This window comes from Pleurodeles waltl, chromosome 3_1 (assembly GCF_031143425.1).
Source record: "Pleurodeles waltl isolate 20211129_DDA chromosome 3_1, aPleWal1.hap1.20221129, whole genome shotgun sequence".
Classification (NCBI taxonomy): domain Eukaryota; kingdom Metazoa; phylum Chordata; class Amphibia; order Caudata; family Salamandridae; genus Pleurodeles; species Pleurodeles waltl.
Genome location: NC_090440.1, coordinates 591,425,122 through 591,443,329, shown reverse-complemented (window position 1 = coordinate 591,443,329; position 18,208 = coordinate 591,425,122).

Here is an 18,208-nt window from a genome sequence, read left to right as displayed (position 1 = left end):
CTTAGGCTGAACTAGGAGACGTGTGAAGCTACTACAGTACCACTTAGTGTCATATGCACAATATCATAAGAAAACACAATACACAGTTATACTAAAAATAAAGGTACTTTATTTTTATGACAATATGCCAAAGTATCTTAGAGTGTACCCTCAGTGAGAGGATAGGAAATATACACAAGATATATATACACAATAGCAAAAATATGCAGTATAGTCTTAGAAAACAGTGCAAACAATGTATAGTTACAATAGGATGCAATGGGGAAACATAGGGATAGGGGCAACACAAACCATATACTCCAAAAGTGGAATGCGAACCACGAATGGACCCCAAACCTATGTGACCTTGTAGAGGGTCGCTGGGACTATTAGAAAATAGTGAGAGTTAGAAAAATAACCCTCCCCAAGACCCTGAAAAGTGAGTGCAAAGTGCACTAAAGTTCCCCTAAGGACAAAGTAGTCGTGTTAGAGGAATAATGCAGGAAAGACACAAACCAGCAATGCAACAACTGTGGATTTCCAATCTAGGGTACCTGTGGAACAAGGGGACCAAGTCCAAAAGTCACAAGCACGTCGGAGATGGGCAGATGCCCAGGAAATGCCAGCTGCAGGTGCAAAGAAGCTTCGACTGGACAGAAGAAGCTGAGGTTTCTGCAGGAACGAAAAGGGCTAGAGACTTACCCTTTGGTGGACGGATCCCTCTTGCCTTGTAGAGTCGTGCAGAAGTGTTTTCCCGCCTGAAGGATGCCAACAAGCCTTGCTAGGCGCAAATCGTGCATTTGGCGTTTTTGGACGCTGCTGGGGCCCAGGAGGGACCAGGAGGTCGCAAATTGGACCTGAAGAGAGAGGGGACGTCGAGCAAGACAAAGAGCCCTCACTGAAGCAGGTAGCACCCGGAGAAGTGCCAGAAACAGGCACTACAAAGATGCGTGAAATGGTGCTCGCCGAAGTTGCACAAAGGAGTCCCACGTCGCCGGAGACCAACTTAGAAAGTCGTGCAATGCAGGTTAGAGTGCCGTGGACCCAGGCTTGGCTGTGCACAAAGGATTTCCGCCGGAAGTGCACAGGGGCCGGAGTAGCTGCAAAGTCGCAGTTCCCAGCAATGCAGCCCAGCGAGGTGAGGCAAGGACTTACCTCCACCAAACTTGGGCTGAAGAGTCACTGGACTGTGGGGGTCACTAGGACAGTGTTGCTGGATTCGAGGGACCTCGCTCGTCGTGCTGAGAGGAGACCCAAGGGACCGGTAATGCAGCTTTTTGGTGCCTGCGGTTGCAGGGGGAAGATTCCGTCGACCCACGGGAGATTTCTTCAGAGCTTCTGGTGCAGAGAGGAGGCAGGCTACCCCCACAGCATGCACAAGCAGGAAAACAGTCGAGAAGGCGGCTGGATCAGCGTTACAGAGTTGCAGTAGTCGTCTTTGCTACTATGTTGCAGGTTTGCAGGCTTCCAGCGCGGTCAGCAGTCGATTCCTTATCAGAAGGTGAAGAGAGAGATGCAGAGGAACTCGGCTGAGCTCATGCATTCGTTATCTAAAGTTTCCCCAGAGACAGAGACCCTAAATAGCCAGAAAAGAGGGTTTGGCTACCTAGGAGAGAGGATAGGCTACTAACACCTGAAGGAGCCTATCAGCAGGAGTCTCTGACGTCACCTGGTGGCACTGGCCACTCAGAGCAGTCCAGTGTGCCAGCAGCACCTCTGTTTCCAAGATGGCAGAGGTCTGGAGCACACTGGAGGAGCTCTGGACACCTCCCAGGGAAGGTGCAGGTCAGGGGAGTGGTCACTCCCCTTTCCTTTGTCCAGTTTCGCGCCAGAGCAGGGGCTAAGGGGTCCCTGAACCGGTGTAGACTGGCTTATGCAGAATTGGGCACCTCTGTGCCCAACAAAGCATTTCCAGAGGCTGGGGGAGGCTACTCCTCCCCCGCCTTCACACCATTTTCCAAAGGGAGAGGGTGTCACACCCTCTCTCAGAGGAAGTTCTTTGTTCTGCCATCCTGGGCCAGGCCTGGCTGGACCCCAGGAGGGCAGCTGCCTGTCTGAGGGGTTGGCAGCAGCAGCAGCTGCAGTGAAACCCCAGGAAGGGCAGTCTGGCAGTACCAGGGTCTGTGCTACAGACCACTGGGATCATGGGATTGTGCCAACTATGCCAGGATGGCATAGAGGGGGCAATTCCATGATCATAGACATGTTACATGGCCATATTCGGAGTTACCATTGTGAAGCTACATATAGGTAGTGACCTATATGTAGTGCACGCGTGTAATGGTGTCCCCGCACTCACAAAGTTCAGGGAATTGGCTCTGAACAATGAGGGGGCACCTTGGCTAGTGCCAGGGTGCCCTCACACTAAGTAACTTTGCACCTAACCTTTACCAGGTAAAGATTAGACATATAGGTGACTTATAAGTTACTTAAGTGCAGTGTAAAATGGCTGTGAAATAACGTGGACGTTATTTCACTCAGGCTGCAGTGGCAGGCCTGTGTAAGAATTGTCAGAGCTCCCTATGGGTGGCAAAAGAAATGCTGCAGCCCATAGGGATCTCCTGGAACCCCAATACCCTGGGTACCTCAGTACCATATACTAGGGAATTATAAGGGTGTTCCAGTAAGCCAATGTAAATTGGTAAAAATGGTCACTAGCCTGTTAGTGACAATTTGGAAAGAAATGAGAGAGCATAACCACTGAGGTTCTGATTAGCAGAGCCTCAGTGAGACAGTTAGTCACTACACAGGTAACACATTCAGGCACACTTATGAGCACTGGGGCCCTGGGTTACCAGGGTCCCAGTGACACATACAACTAAAACAACATATATACAGTGAAAAATGGGGGTAACATGCCAGGTAAGATGGTACTTTCCTACACAGGTCGGTTAGGATGTTAGGCCTAACCTACACTGAAGGAAGCTAAAGGTCCAGGACCTCAGCAGCCCTTCTCACCACCATAGATTAAGAAGCACCTTCCTCTGTAACCATGCTAGGAGGAGAGAGCAACCCAGTATCAGGGGAGGTGTCTAGACCACTGGCATGACCCAAATCCTGCACCCAGTCCATTTGGGGGTCAAGCTGGTATTCTAGAGGGTCCAGCGACCCCTCCATACTCTCCCCGTATCCATGCCCAGAAGAATAAGGGTCTGGATCAACCCTGGACCCAGGAGAGCCCATAGAGAACGGAATTGGCGTTGATCAACATCGTTTCGGCTCCATGTCATCGGGTATGAGGATGGGGTCGACGTCGATTGTGGGCCCAACCGATGTTGGGAGCATCGACGTCTGACCCGATGCTGGGGAAGGTCGCCGTGGCACGAATGTCCTGATGACTTGGAGGACGAAGAGTGGTGATGCCTCTGCGGTCGGTCTCGAGGCCTTCCTCTCGAATGGGACCGTGAGCACCGCAGAGTCAAGTGTCTGGCCGCCATGAACTTTAGGGACTTCTCCCTCAAAGCCTTTGGGTTTATGGCCCAGCACTCGGAGCACAAATTCGGGTTGTGATCACACTCCAGACACCATAAGCACAAGAGGTGCGGATCCGTCACCGACATAGTTCAGTGACAGGAGTCACAGGGCTTGAATCTGGTCATGCGGGACATCCCTTGACGCATCCATGAACTCGACAAAAATATGACAAAAATGTCGATGTAGTCAAAAAATTACTGAGGTAGCTCTTCTCCGGATCTGCCCGTAGGCTGGCACCGAAAGAACTGGGGTGGCATCTATATATGACCACGACATCATCATGGCGAGCACGATGCCAACGATGCCCGAGGAGTCGACCGACGCCACCTGACAGCGCGCAGAGGTAGTGCTCGAAGAAAAATCTCCGGATCCAGTCTGACGCCTGGGGAAATTCAAAGGTAAGGAATCTGCAACTAGAAGTCTCTATCATATAACAAGCCACAGCCTTGACTTGTACAGTTTGAGGCACTGGCTGGCAGGGATTAATCTGCTAATGAGTAAGAATGATAGAATATGAATAGCTATGGTTAAAAATGTTATGAGCCATTGGTTAGAATCAAGATGGAGCATGCAAAAAGGGTATGGAGAGAGCGTTCGATGTTGGGTGTGGGTGTGTTCCCTTCTACAGTGAGTGATACTGACAAACCGAAAACAGATAATGGGACTGTTAAAAGTCAAACAGAAAAGCAAAAGACAGAACAATTCAGATGAGGAAGATATGTTTTTAGATGAAATTTTAGACGTAAGACCTCCTCCATAGAATGATTTCTCTCAGAGATGTAGACTTGCACAGCAAGGAGGAACAAGAGATCCTGGTGCAGCTGACACAGGCATTAGTACACTGTCACAGGTTCGCACCGCATGTAGGAATGAAGTACTAGGGCCAACCGAGGTTGATCTTGCTTACATTATCACTGTGCCTATTGTACCTAGTGTTCCAATAAATGACACACCAGATACTATTGCTGCAGCTCCTACTGTGCAAACAGATTAACTAAGATGGAGAGAGATGAATATTTACCAGCTAAAAACTGAATATGGAGAAATATTGTGAGGTAGTATTACTATGGAGAGACTTAGGGGGTCATTCTGACCTCGGCGGTAAAAGGCCCTTACCGCCGGTCAGAAGTCCGCCATTCTACCGCCGCGGCCGCGGTAAACCGCCACGGTCATTCTGACCACCAACTGTGAAACCGCCAAAAATCCGACATCCAAGGAAGGCCGCCTCATCAGCGGGCCGCGGAAAACTGGAGATGACCAAACCTCCACCGTCACGCCAACACAAACACGCCCATGCCATTCTGACCCACGAATCCACGCGGCGGTCTTTCAACCACGGTATTCCATTGGCGGTACACACCGCCGCGGTCAAAATACACACCCAGCTCCAAAACACAGCCACATTGGACAATTTGAAATACACACACCTGACACACATACAAACAACACTCCCACACATCCAATCAAATATAAAACACACACCCACATCACCCACAAACCCCCACTAGTTGGAAATCGGAGAGAAGGAGATAGAGATAGAGAGAGCGAGCACAGCAAACGAAAACCCCAACACACACAGGAACCCAACTTCATCACCCACACCACATTTACGCACACATCACCACATATCACCACGCACATCACCACAAACACCACCCCACACCTCATCCACACCACCCCATGGCATCCCAAAGACACCCCAGGTTCTCGGACCAAGAACTCAGGGTCATGGTGGAGGAAATTATAAGGGTTGAGCCCCAGCTCTTCGGCACACAGGTGCAGCACACCACTATAGCAAGGAAGGCTGAGCTATGGCAAAGGATCGTAGACAGGGTCAACGCTGTGGGACAGCATCCCAGAAATCGGGAAGATATCAGAAAGCGATGGAACGACCTACGGGGGAAGGTGCGCTCGATGGTGTCGCGACACAACATCGCTGTGCAGAAGACTGGCAGCGGACCCCCACCCACTCCACCCCAATTCACAGCATGGGAGCAAGAGGTAGTAAACATCCTGCATCCTGATGGCCTCGCTGGAGTACACGGAGGAATGGACTCTGGTAAGTCGAATCTCAACTACTTCACCCCCCCCAACCACCAGCATGCCAACCCCCCCCTCTCACCCCCAATCTCAACCCCCCAGCACACAACCTCCCTGCCAATGTCTCACCAGCACAACCCACCCTAAACAACACCAACCCCTGAATGCCAACAAAAACCATAGACAGCCACCACCAAAGCATGACCATTGCACATACCCATACACCCCCCCCCCACCACCCTCACAACACCTCCCACAAGGGAATGCCAGCACTGGGGGACAAGGGCACTCAAAATGCACGCCATGGCACACACAGAAACAATAACCATACTCCTTTACCCCTGCAGGGCCCGAACGCCAACACACCGCCACGGAGGGTCCAGATTTGTCCATCCCACCCCCAGAACAGGCCCCCAGCGAGGACAGCAGCTCTGTCGACCTAGAACCTGATGACCAGCCCGGACCATCGGGGACCTCTGGACAGTAGGTTCCCCACACACAGACACAGGCCACAGCAGACCCAACCCCCTCTGGGAACACCAGCACAGCTCCCACCCAGCGGGCCCATGCCTCTGTCTCGCGGACGCGTCAATCAGCGGTGTGTCCGCCACTACAGGGCACCCAGGCTGACCCAACACCCCAACAACAACAGGGACCTGGGGGCAGTGGTAGTGGGCACACCGTCCAGGGGACAGAGGCCCGGGGAAACCGGGCAACTGGGAGGGCTGCTGTGCGACAGGGGGGGGAGGACAGGCCCAGGGAACCGACTCTCCAAGAGGCCCTCACCACCATCATGGGAGCATACCATCACTCCCAGGAGACGATGGCGACGGTACTGGCCAGGTTCACCGAGATCCAGGCACAGCAGGAGGAACGGTACATGGGGTTCAGCAATGAACTCAGGAACATCGCTACCGCTATGGGGACCATAGTCCAGGCCCTCAACCGGATAGAAACCACATTGCGGGACCATGTGGCACCACAAAGGGCCCCTGTCACTAGCCAGGAACAGCCTACCACCTCCGCCGGCGCTAGTGGTCAGGAGGCCCCCACAGAACGACGGGCCACCAGAACCCCACCTCCTGCTGAAGAACAACCACCCCGCAAGAGGAACCTGAGATCTCACAGGAAGACAGAGTAGGATGCCAAGACCCCCGCCAGCATAAGATACCCCCTGATGTCATCCCACTGTCCCACAGTGTCACCCTGTCCAACCTTGAACTGCCCCTGCTCCATCCTTCCACAGGCATATGGACAATGCACCTGTGAAACTGAGAACTGGGCTCTGCCATGGACATAACTCCACCCTCACCCATCACCGTTTTAATATCATGTACCAATATCTAGCACTAAAAATAAATCACTCATTGCACTGAAATCATTCAGGAGTCAGCCTGTATTATTTACAAATGTATAACACATTACTGATCAATAATGTTCTGATATTTTTGTGATGACAACATACCGATGTCAATAAGCATTAGTCCATGGGCTAACCAAGCAGAAGTCACGCAGTGGGTCATACAGCACTGAAAAGGGAAGGGAAAATCAAACATCAGTTTAAAAGAACTGGGGGGAAATACACAAAGTAAAGATGCAGGGGGCTTTCAGTAAATGTTAAATGGCGTGGGTGATTCTTACCTGTGTGCTACTGAAAATACTGTTGGATAACTCTGTCCCTGTTGTCTGGGTCGTCCTCTTCGTCTTCCTCCTCTTCACTCTCCGCAGGCTCCACAGCTGCTTCAACACCACCATCTGGACCATCCTCCTGCAGGAAAGGCACCTGACGTCGCAATGCCAGATTGTGAAGCATACAGCAGGCCACGATGATCTGGCACACCTTCTTTGGTGACTACAGCAGGCACCTAAACCTGGCCTTCAGGAGGCCAAAGGTTCTTTCTATGATCCTCCTAGTTCGCCCATGTGCCTCATTGTACCGTTCCTCTGCCCTGGTCCGGGGATTCCTCACTGGGGTCAATAGACAAGGCAGGTTGGGGTAACCAGAGTCACCAATTAGCCACACACGTTGTCTCTGTAGCTGTTCCATCACATAAGGGATGCTGCTATTACGCATCACATACGCGTCATGCACTGACCCAGGGAACTTGGCATTCACATGGGAGATGTACTGGTCAGCCAAACAGACCACCTGGACGTTCATAGAATGGTAACTTTTCCTGTTTCTGTACACCTGCTCATCGTCTTTTGGGGGTACTAAAGCCACATGGGTCCCATCAATGGCACCAATTATGTTGGGGATATGTCCAAGGGCATAAAAATCACCCTTCACAGTGGCCAAATCAACCTCCTCAGGGAATACAATGTAGCTCCGCATGTGTTTCGTCAGGGCAGACAACACTCTAGACAACATTTTTGAAAACATAGGCTGAGACATTCCAGATGACATGGCCACTGTTGTCTGGAATGAGCCACTTGCCAAAAAATGGAGGACTGACAGAACCTGCACTAGAGGGGGAATTCCTGTGGGTTGGCGGATGGGGGACATCAGGGCTGGCTCCAGCTGGGCACCCAGTTCATGTATAGTGGCTCGGTCAAGTCGGTATCGTAGTATGATATGGCGTTCTTCCATTGTCGACAGGTCCACCAGCGGTCGGTACACGCGAGGATTCATCCTTCTCCTCGCAAGTCCCAGCGGAAGGTGCCTAGGAAGGACAACATGGAGCACAGAGTCAAGCAAATCACAGGTACGTTCACCACAGCATGCCGAGCACACGATTATCTATGTATTGAAAGGCGTGTATGTGTGGCAATGCAAGGTCTAGGCCTGTGTGACGCAGTACAAAATATGCCATGTGGGCCCTTGAAATGGCGGCTGCCTGACCTGTGAAGTGGGACAATGGGATGTGAGGTCAATGCGCTGGCGTGGCACACCGTGGCGGTAGACGGTCGAAGACGGCCATACGAAGCCGCATTGGCTAACATTGAAGCCTATGGGTTTCAGGAGCCAATGAGGAGGTGCGCCGGCGGTCGCGGTATGCACCGCCGCGGTATGCACTGCCGCGGGCGTGACCTCCATTTTCAATCTGCTTAATCACTCGAGACCTGATCATCCACAGGAGAGGACCTATACTGCAAGTGCTGCTGTGACCTCGGTCTGGAAGTGACAATGGCTGCTGCGACTGGGGAAAGGGCCCCTGCCTTCACGTCTGAGGAGATGGAGAAACTTGTGGATGGGGTCCTCCCCCAGTATGCGTTACTCTACGGTCCTCCAGACCAACAGGTAAGTACACTGGGTGCACATTGAATGGGCTATGCCTGTGTGGAGTGGGGTGGATGTAAGTTGGTGGGGTGGGGGGCGAATGAGGAGTGCAACGCACGACAGATGAGAGCATGTGCCATATGGCAAGGTTGGGGAGGGGGCGCCAATCGCATCTAACATGCAGAAAATTGATGAATTTTTCCTTCCCACCCTGTACATGTCAAATAGGTCAGCGCCCATCAGAAAGTGGACATTTGGCGTGCCATCGCCAAGGAAGTCCGGGCCCTGGGGGTCCACGTCAGACGGGGCACCCACTGCCGCAAGAGGTGGGAGGACATCCGCCGCGGGACCAGGAAGACCGCCGAGTCACTGCTGGGGATGGCCTCCCAACCTAGGAGGGGTGCCAGTTGTACCCTGACCCCCCTGATGTCCCGGATCCTGGCGGTGGCCTACCCTGATTTGGATGGGCGCTTGAGGACATCACAGCAGACACAAGGGGGTGAGTATCAGCACATTCTGCTATCTCTCTGCCCAGTGGAGGCGTCTGGGTGGGGGAGGAGGGTTGTGGGTGACATTAGGCCAGGGCGCTTTCTGTAGTGTAGTCCTCTCCTTTAGGCATGGCACTGTGCTCCCGGCCCCCACCTCTGTAGGGTGACAAGTACAGCTATCGATGGTCCAGCATCACACATGTGCGCCTTTGTCGTCTCTAGACCTGTTGTCCTAGTCAGAAGTACTGAGTAGTGTACCCCGAATGCGCGGCTTAGTGCATGAGGCTCCTGTGTCTGTCCTCTCCGCCAACGGTGTTGACATTGCATGCACTCAACCTGGTCTTCGTTTTTCTCCCCCCACCCTTCTTCTTCATCTTCTTGTGCATGTGTGCATTAGCATCATCAGGCGGAGGAGAATTGGCATCGGAGCACGAGGGAGCTGCAAGTCACAAGGCCCCAGTGGGCCCAGGAACAGACACCGAGGGCACCAGTGATCCGGAGGGCGAGGGGAGCACCACAACGGGGACCGGTGGTGACACCAGCGACACCGACACGTCCTCGGATGGGAGCTCCCTAGCGGTGGCGGCAACATCCGGGCCCCCCGCCTCTACAGGTACAGCCGCCACCCAGCGCACCAGCCCCGCCCTCCCAGCAGCCCCTCAGCCTACGCTCCGTGCCCGCTCGCCCAGGAAGGCGGGCGTCTCCTTCGCCCCAGGCACCTCAGCCCCTGCCCCTGTTACCCCTGCTGCCCTCAGTGAGGAGGTCAGGGACCTCCTTCAGACCATCATTGTTGGGCAGACTACCCTTTTGAATGCCATCCAGGGGGTAGAAAGGGAGGTGCATCGGAGCAATGCCTACCTGGAGGGCATTCATTCGGGTCAGGCTGCCCATCAACGATCGTTCAATGCTCTGGCCTCAGCACTGACGGCAGCCATTGTCCCTGTTTCCAGCCTCCCTCTTCTGACTGCCTCCACCCTGTCTCTGTCTCCTGTTCCTCAGCCTATCCCATCCACACCATCAGACCAGCCTGCACACACCTCAACACCCAAGGGCAGCTCATCCAGACACAAGCACCACAGAACCCACAAGCATTCACGCAAGCAACACCCAGATGCAGACATTCCAACAGTCACTACCACCTCTGTGTCCCCCTCCTCCTCGTCTCCCTCCCCCTCCCTGTGACATCTACACTCACACCTGCATGCACACCACCATCAGCCAGTGCTTCCATCACCAGCACACCCTCCAGTACAGTCCGCACACGTGCAGTCACCACCCCCACTACCATTTACACGTCCCCTGTGTCCTCTCCCACTGTGTCTGTCACCCACTCTTCCAAGACACACAAACGCAGGCAGACACCCACCCAACAGCCATCCACCTCACGACAGCCTCCAGCACAAGCACCTGCACCCAAAGACAGCACACCTGACTCTCCTACAACCACATCCTCTTCCTCCACTCCCATCACCACTTCTCCTACCCTTTACCTTGGTCCTAAAAAACTTTTCCTCGCTAATCTTGACCTCTTTCCCTCCACTGGCCCACCCCCTCCATCTGCAAAGAGTCCCAAGAGCACCTCAGCCACCACCAGCCCAGCTTTGAGTGTCACTGTGGTGCATGGGTTCTGGAGTCCACCCTTTGCCAGCAGTGACACTTCAATCAGCAGCAAGGGGACAGCCAGCCCCCCCCCCCCAGGCAAGAGGACCAGGAAACTAAAGGGCCGCCGTGAGAGGACTGACACGGCTGCCCCCAAGGAGCAAAGTTCGCCCACTTCACCAGCCACAACATCTAGGAGAGGCAAGGGCCCGAGAGCCCCATCTAAGGAGCGAAAGGGCAGCAGGGCGGAGAAGTCAGCCAGCAGGAGCGCGGAGCAGGAGGGGCCCACAAGCCCCATCCCGGGTGTTAGGAAGGACACCAAAGGGCCTAGGACTCCGTCACCGAAGGGTCCAGCAACAGCACGGTCGGAGGGCGACTGAGCAGGGAGTCCAGGCCAGGTCTGGCTCCCTTGACTTACTGGACGAGCACCGCTGAACAGGGCCCCGCCGTGCAGAAGAGCACCGCTGAAGAGGGCCCCGCCGTGCAGAAGAGCACCGCTGAACAGGGCCCCGCCGTGCAGAAGAGCACCGCTGAACAGGGCCCCGCCGTGCAGAAGAGCACCGCTGAACAGGGCCCCGCCGTCTCAAGCACCGCTCCGCTGGGCCCCGCCGTCTCAAGCACCGCTCCGCTGGGCCCTTCCTGTCAAGCACCGCTCCGCTGGGCCCCGCCGTCTCAAGCACCGCTCCGCTGGGCCCTTCCTGTCAAGCACCGCTCCGCTGGGCCCTTCCTGTCAAGCACCGCTCCGCTGGGCACCGCCGTCTTAAGCACCGCTCCGCTGGGCCCTTCCTGTCAAGCACCGCTCCGCTGGGTCCTTCCTGTCAAGCACCGCTCCACTGGGCACCGGCGTCTCATGCACCGCTCCGCTGGGCCCTTCCTGTCAAGCACCGCTCCGCTGGGCACCGCCGTCTCAAGCACCGCTCCGCTGGGCCCTTCCTGTCAAGCACCGCTCCGCTGGGCCCCGCCGTCTCAAGCACCGCTCCGCTGGGCCCCGCCGTCTCATGCACCGCTCCGCTGGGCCCTTCCTGTCAAGCACCGCTCCGCTGGGCCCTTCCTGTCAAGCACCGCTCCGCTGGGCCCCGCCGTCTCAAGCACCGCTCCGCTGGGCCCCGCCGTCTCATGCACCGCTGGGCCCTTCCTGTCAAGCACCGCTCTGTTGGGCCCTTCCTGTCAAGCACCGCTCCGCTGGGCCCCGCCGTCTCAAGCACCGCTCCGCTGGGCCTCGCCGTCTCATGCACCGCTCCGCTGGGCTCTTCCTGTCAAGCACCGCTCCGCTGGGCACCGCCGTCTCAAGCACCGCTCCGCTGGGCCCTTCTTGCATGCACTGTTAACGGTTCACTGTGCCCACCATGCCTCCTCCTTGACCAGTGGAGACTGTAATCCACCTGATGGACTGTGGCTTTGCACTCCCCAGGATGGCACAGTGGGCAACCCACCCACTTGTGAGACTTGAGAGACTGTGGCTTTGCACTCCCCAGGATGGAACAGTGGGCAACCCACCTACTGTAGAGACTTGAGAGACTGTGGCTTTGCACTCCCCAGGATGGCACAGTAGGCATGGTGGCCCCTTCGTGGTTCTGGCATCGCGGACTCATGTGGCTGTGGTGCCCCCCCCCTTCCCCCTGAGGTGCCTGTAGTTTTTTCATCAGATGCCCCTGCAGTGTTCTCTCCAGAGGACTCAGGTCTCCTGTGTGGGCTTTGCCCTTGTGTTGTTACAGTTTGGCCCACGGACACTTAGATTTTCTTTTGATGTGCAGGACTAATTGCCTCGGTTATCCATTGCACTGTATATAGAATTATTTTGATATTGATTTTTTGGCTATTTGACCATTACTTTTCAGAGCCTATTTTGTACATAAATTTTTATTCACAATTTAATTATGTCTTTGCATTTTTCAGGGGGGTTTGGGTGGTGTCACTGTGACTTGTTGCTCTGCATTGGTGTGTACATAGTTTGGGGGGGTGGGGGTCGCATATGTGTGTGCCGTAAGTTTTCCTCCTCCCCCCTCCCGTGTGTCGTAGGTGCAGTACTCACCGTTGTCGTCTGCGCCGGCGTTCGTACTCGTGGTAGATGAGCAGGTAGACGAGAGCAGGTAGGATGTTTAATTCGGGTTCCATGCTGTCCTCCTTCCTCGTGGAGTGCGTAGAGGTGAGCGTTTTCCCGTTCGTAGTCTGTTTCTGCCGTGTTTTTATCGGCGGGGCTCCCGCCCCGGAAAAGGTGGCAGATTGGTGAGTTATGATACTGTGGGTGGTACATTGTCTGCCGCCTGTCTGTTGGCGGTGACCGCCGCGCTGTTTGTCTGTACCGCCGTGGCGGGCGGAGTGTTAATGTGGCGGGCTGTGTTGGCGGTTCCCGCCAGGGTCAGAATTCCATTTTTTGGACCGCCAGCCTGTTGGCGGGTTGGTCGCCGCTTTATCACCGACCGCCAGGGTTAGAATCACTCCCTTATTGTCTATAATGTGGATGAATTCAGGGACATGAGTAAGGACACAACTACGTGTGCATGTGATGCATATGAGAAGCTTGAGCACCTTGCAGAAAAATGCGGTGTTGATTTGAAAGTTAAAAAAAAAAATTAATGGATAGGATTCATGATGCAATTAATAAAATGGGTCTAATGTTCCTAAAGTCACACATCAGGGAGTTACTGAAATCCAGAAATACAGAGGCAAGTGGAAGCCAAAATCTAAAAAGCAAAACACAAAATAAAATGCTAGAAGCAGGAAATCAAATAGAAAGGAGTGCATCTGAAAAAGAGATGGCTAGGACTACGTTTCCTTTGTGGGCAGTGCATGAAAGTGATTATGTGTATGTTCCTTGGCAGGGACCTGATCTCCTTATAATTTATGATGAATTTTCTGAAGGTTCGATTATTTCCAGATAAATGGTATGCAGAGGCGAAGAGATTAGTAAACCTTTTGAAGTGCTTTGGGTAGCTACGGATATGCTATTTGAGATTATTGTCCCAAAGCATTTGGGAGCTGAGTACAAGATGGCTGTCACAAGGCCAATGAAGCAGCCCTCAAGAAAGCTTCCTCATAAAGCTCCAGCTCCTGTCGTTATGGAAAAGTACCAGGAAGTGATTGCACATTTGATAAAGAAGATTCAAGGGAGGGAAGTGAATTGTACAAAAATGTGAACCAAAAGAATCAGTACTTGCCTGTTATGAGGGGCTAATGCAGATCTATAGAAAGTATAGAAAGTATTTGTATCAGTGTTTGTAAAGGGTTTGCTTCTGGACCTTAGTTCTAATTTACAGCAGAGTGTCATGTCTTGGAATACTAAGAGCAGTGATGAGATTTTGTATTATGCAAAGTACTGTGAAACGGTGGAAGTTGAAGAAGGAATTGATGACAAAGAAATTTCCAGGAAGTGGTAGGAATCTAGTGGTAGATGGAGGTTTTGATTTTGGTGCTGGAACAAATATGAACATGTAGGCAGCAAGTGCCCAAATAAATACTGTGCTGACTATGGTTCCTCGAGGTAGAGGTAGTAGTTTTGTGTGTGGTTCAAATGGAACAAATGCAAACATTAATGTGTTGAAGAGTATCCCATGCCATTATTTTGAGCCCCTTCAACACTGTAAGTGAGATTTTCTTCCTCAAATGCAGCAGAATTCAAAACAGATGCAGCCAAGGGGCATACCAGACCCAGTGCAATTGGCTTCTGTTCAAAACAAGTAAAATCAGAGGCAGTTCAACGTGCAACATACTTGTAGCTCAAATGGCCCAGCACATTAGGTGAAATAAAATGCCTGTTCTTCAGCAAATTCACCTGATCATTAATAATGATCCTCTGCAGTTTTCTGGAGAGTTAATCAATTTGCAGTGACAGTACTTGAGGAAGACTGTATGCTTGATGCAGGCCTAGAGTTAGAACAGTGTGAGCCATATGTAGTTCTTGAGGTGGTAGGCCACCCAGCATCATTTTGGTCAATAGAGGTGCTATCCGCTCCACGGTTTGTCCAATGGAGGTTCAAAACCTCACCCTTTCAGGAAAGGAAATCCTTATTCCTTATTGGAATAATTAATAGACAGATAACTAACCAGGTGTTAGCAAATGTCCCCATACATAACTGCCCCACTTGAGAATTACAACATTTTTGACACGAACCCTGTAAACCCTTTGGTAGGAATTTCCTCTGTATGATAAACTATGTAATTAATATTTTGCAATCTGGATGGCGTGGCAATTCAAATGTAGGATGAGGACTCAGTGTTCAAATTAAAATCACAACAGTCCGGAGTCCATTTGTTCCCATGTCTTACAAAAGATGATCTACCTTTTGATTTGAGACATACAGTAAAAGCAAAGATATGGGATTTAATAGATAAAGAAATAGGACTAATCAAGATCGCAGAGCCAGTGAGAATTACTGTTTATCCGTGAATTCCTCATTACAAGCTTACACAGAAAGCAGAGGAGGGGATGTAGCTCGTAATTGAAAAGATGACAGAACAGGAAATTTTAAAAGAAGTGCTAACTAGTCCTGGTATTTTCCCTATTTAAAAATAAAAAACAAGTGGAAACTGGAGTGTAGTCCAAGATCTTTGAAAGATTAACAATACTGTGAGGTGTGGCAAAGCTGGAAAACGTTATCTGGTGAGTTTCCGGCCTCCCCGGACGACAATTGTGCTGCATCCTTGTTGGAGGTGGCCCTCAGGGGCTGTTTGGAGGTGTAGAGGATGGGAGAGGTGCCCAAGAGTCTTGTGGGGGAGCGCCGCATCAGTTAGACTAAGGAGAGAATGCAGACGCGCCCAATAACGAGTTGCTGCTCGGAACATGGCAGCCACAGAGGAAAAAGTGGCCTGGAGGTGAGTGAACCTGGCAACGTGCTGGAAATAAAGGCAGTTCCCCTGGAGCCTCATGCCATCCAACAGACCTCAGGCAACGCCTGGCTGGTACAGGACAGCAGACAGCCTGTAGGGGGCGAACAGGCGAGAACAGCTTCTGAGTGAGCAGAAAGCCGGCAGCAAGAGACTCCGGCTGTAGTGTAAGGAGCAGGGGAAGTGGCCGCTGGATACCTGGTCCTCTGGACAAAGACCAAAGGCCAGATGTAGGAAACGTTTAGCGACTCGCAAACGGCAAAAATTGCTGTTTGCGAGTCGCTAAACGCGTTTCCCAATGCAGAAATGCATATTGCGAGTCGGTACCGACTCGCAATATGCATTTCTGAATCGCAAATAGGAAGGGGTGTTCCCTTCCTATTTGCGATTCTGAGTGGTATGCAATACCATTTGCGACCGCATATGCGGTCGCAAATGGTGTCGCAGTTACCATCCACTTCAAGTGGATGGTAACCCACTCGCAAATTGGAAGGGGTCCCCATGGGACCCCTTCCAGTTTGTGAATGGACCCAAAAATATTTTTTCAGGCCCTGCCCTGAAAAAAAACCGAAACTAAAGGTTTCGTTTTTTTTTTTAAGTGCAGCTCGTTTTCCTTTAAGGAAAACGGGCTACACTTAAAAAAAAAAAAACTGCTTTATTGAAAGCAGTCACGAACATGGAGGTCTGCTGAAGACAGCAGGCCTCCATGTTTGCGAGTGCCTATACTCACTATGGGGCCACAATTTGCGACCCACCTCATGAATATTTATGAGGTGGGTCATTGCGACCCCATAGCGAGTCGCAGTCAGTGTCTGAGACACCTTACTGCATACCAATTTGCGACTTGCAAATTGCGAGTCGCAGGGACTCGCAATTTGCAAGTCGCAAATTGGTTCTTTGCTACATCTGGCCCCAAGTAATGTCTCACCAGCGGTTGGAATCAGCTTTCTCCTGACAAGGGGGAGAGATAAGGGACTGGGCCTGGGGCATGGAGCATCACCAGTTCAAGGCCATTTGGTAAGAACAGGGTGTCAGGTAGCCCGGATATAATGGGTGATTCCACCCCACCCCCCTGCTGCAAGGTGTTTTAAATCTAGAGACTGCACACAACAGTTCCAGAGATTGGGAAAGAAACTCCAGCCTCAGGCGTAACAAAGCACAGGCAAGTTGTTTTGAGGCCAGCTGCTACTGCTCGTGGAGTGGCACACAGGCAAGTGTGTCAGAACCCCCCAATTAATGTGAGTGGCTACAGAGGTCAGGGCCTATGACCCAGTGATAGAGGAGTGAGGGCCTAAAGATACCTATCAGCATTAACATTGCAAACCAGGGTGCACATCAGAGACTAAGCAAGGGACTGTGGTCACACTATGGGAAGAGACGGCCTCCTGCACCAGGTACAAATGACAGTAGACAGATATGCTATCTCTCAGTCAAATGCCGCCAAGACTAAAAATTAGGAGGGGGCAAATTTGCGCTACCCTGCACTGCTTGTGAATGCATGACATCTGGAGACCATACAGGTGCCCCACCAGCTGAGCAGTGATGTCTTACTAAATACACATAGGCCCTCAATACAACATTGGCGGTAAAAGCAGAAGGCCGCCAGCACACCGCCGCTGCTGCGGAATTCCGCCACAGCTATTATGACCCACAATTCGGAATCTGCCAAAATTCACCCACACAAGTCTGCCACACCAAAGGTCAGTGATAAACTGGCGAAAACAAAACCTCCACCATCACGCCAACAGAAATACGGCCACACTATCACGACACACGAATCCATGCAGCGGTCTTTCAACCACGGTATTTCATTGGCGGTACACACCGCCACGCTCAAAATACACACAGGTTTACAAAACACAGCCACATTGGACAATTCAAAATACACACTGTAGGAGGCTGGACTGGCTTGTAGTGAGTACCAAGGGGTACTTGCACCTTGCACCAGGCCCAGTTATCCCTTATTAGTGTATAGGGTGTCTAGCAGCTTAGGCTGATAGATAATGGTAGCTTAGCAGAGCAGCTTAGGCTGAACTAGGAGACGTGTGAAGCTACTACAGTTCCACTTAGTGTCATATGCACAATATCATAAGAAAACACAATACACAGTTATACTAAAAATAAAGGTACTTTATTTTTATGACAATATGCCAAAGTATCTTAGAGTGTACCCTCAGTGAGAGGATAGGAAATATACACAAGATATATATACAGAATAGCAAAAATATGCAGTATAGTCTTAGAAAACAGTGCAAAAATGTATAGTTACAATAGGATGCAATGGGGAAACATAGGGATAGGGGCAACACAAACCATATACTCCAAAAGTGGAATGCGAACCACGAATGGACCCCAAACCTATGTGACCTTGTAGAGGGTCGCTGGGACTATTAGAAAATAGTGAGAGTTAGAAAAATAACCTTCCCCAAGACCCTGAAAAGTGAGTGCAAAGTGCACTAAAGTTCCCCTAAGGATAAAGAAGTCGTGTTAGAGGAATAATGCAGGAAAGATACAAACCAACAATGCAACAACGCTGGATTTCCAATCTGGGGTACCTGTGGAACAAGGGGACCAAGTCCAAAAG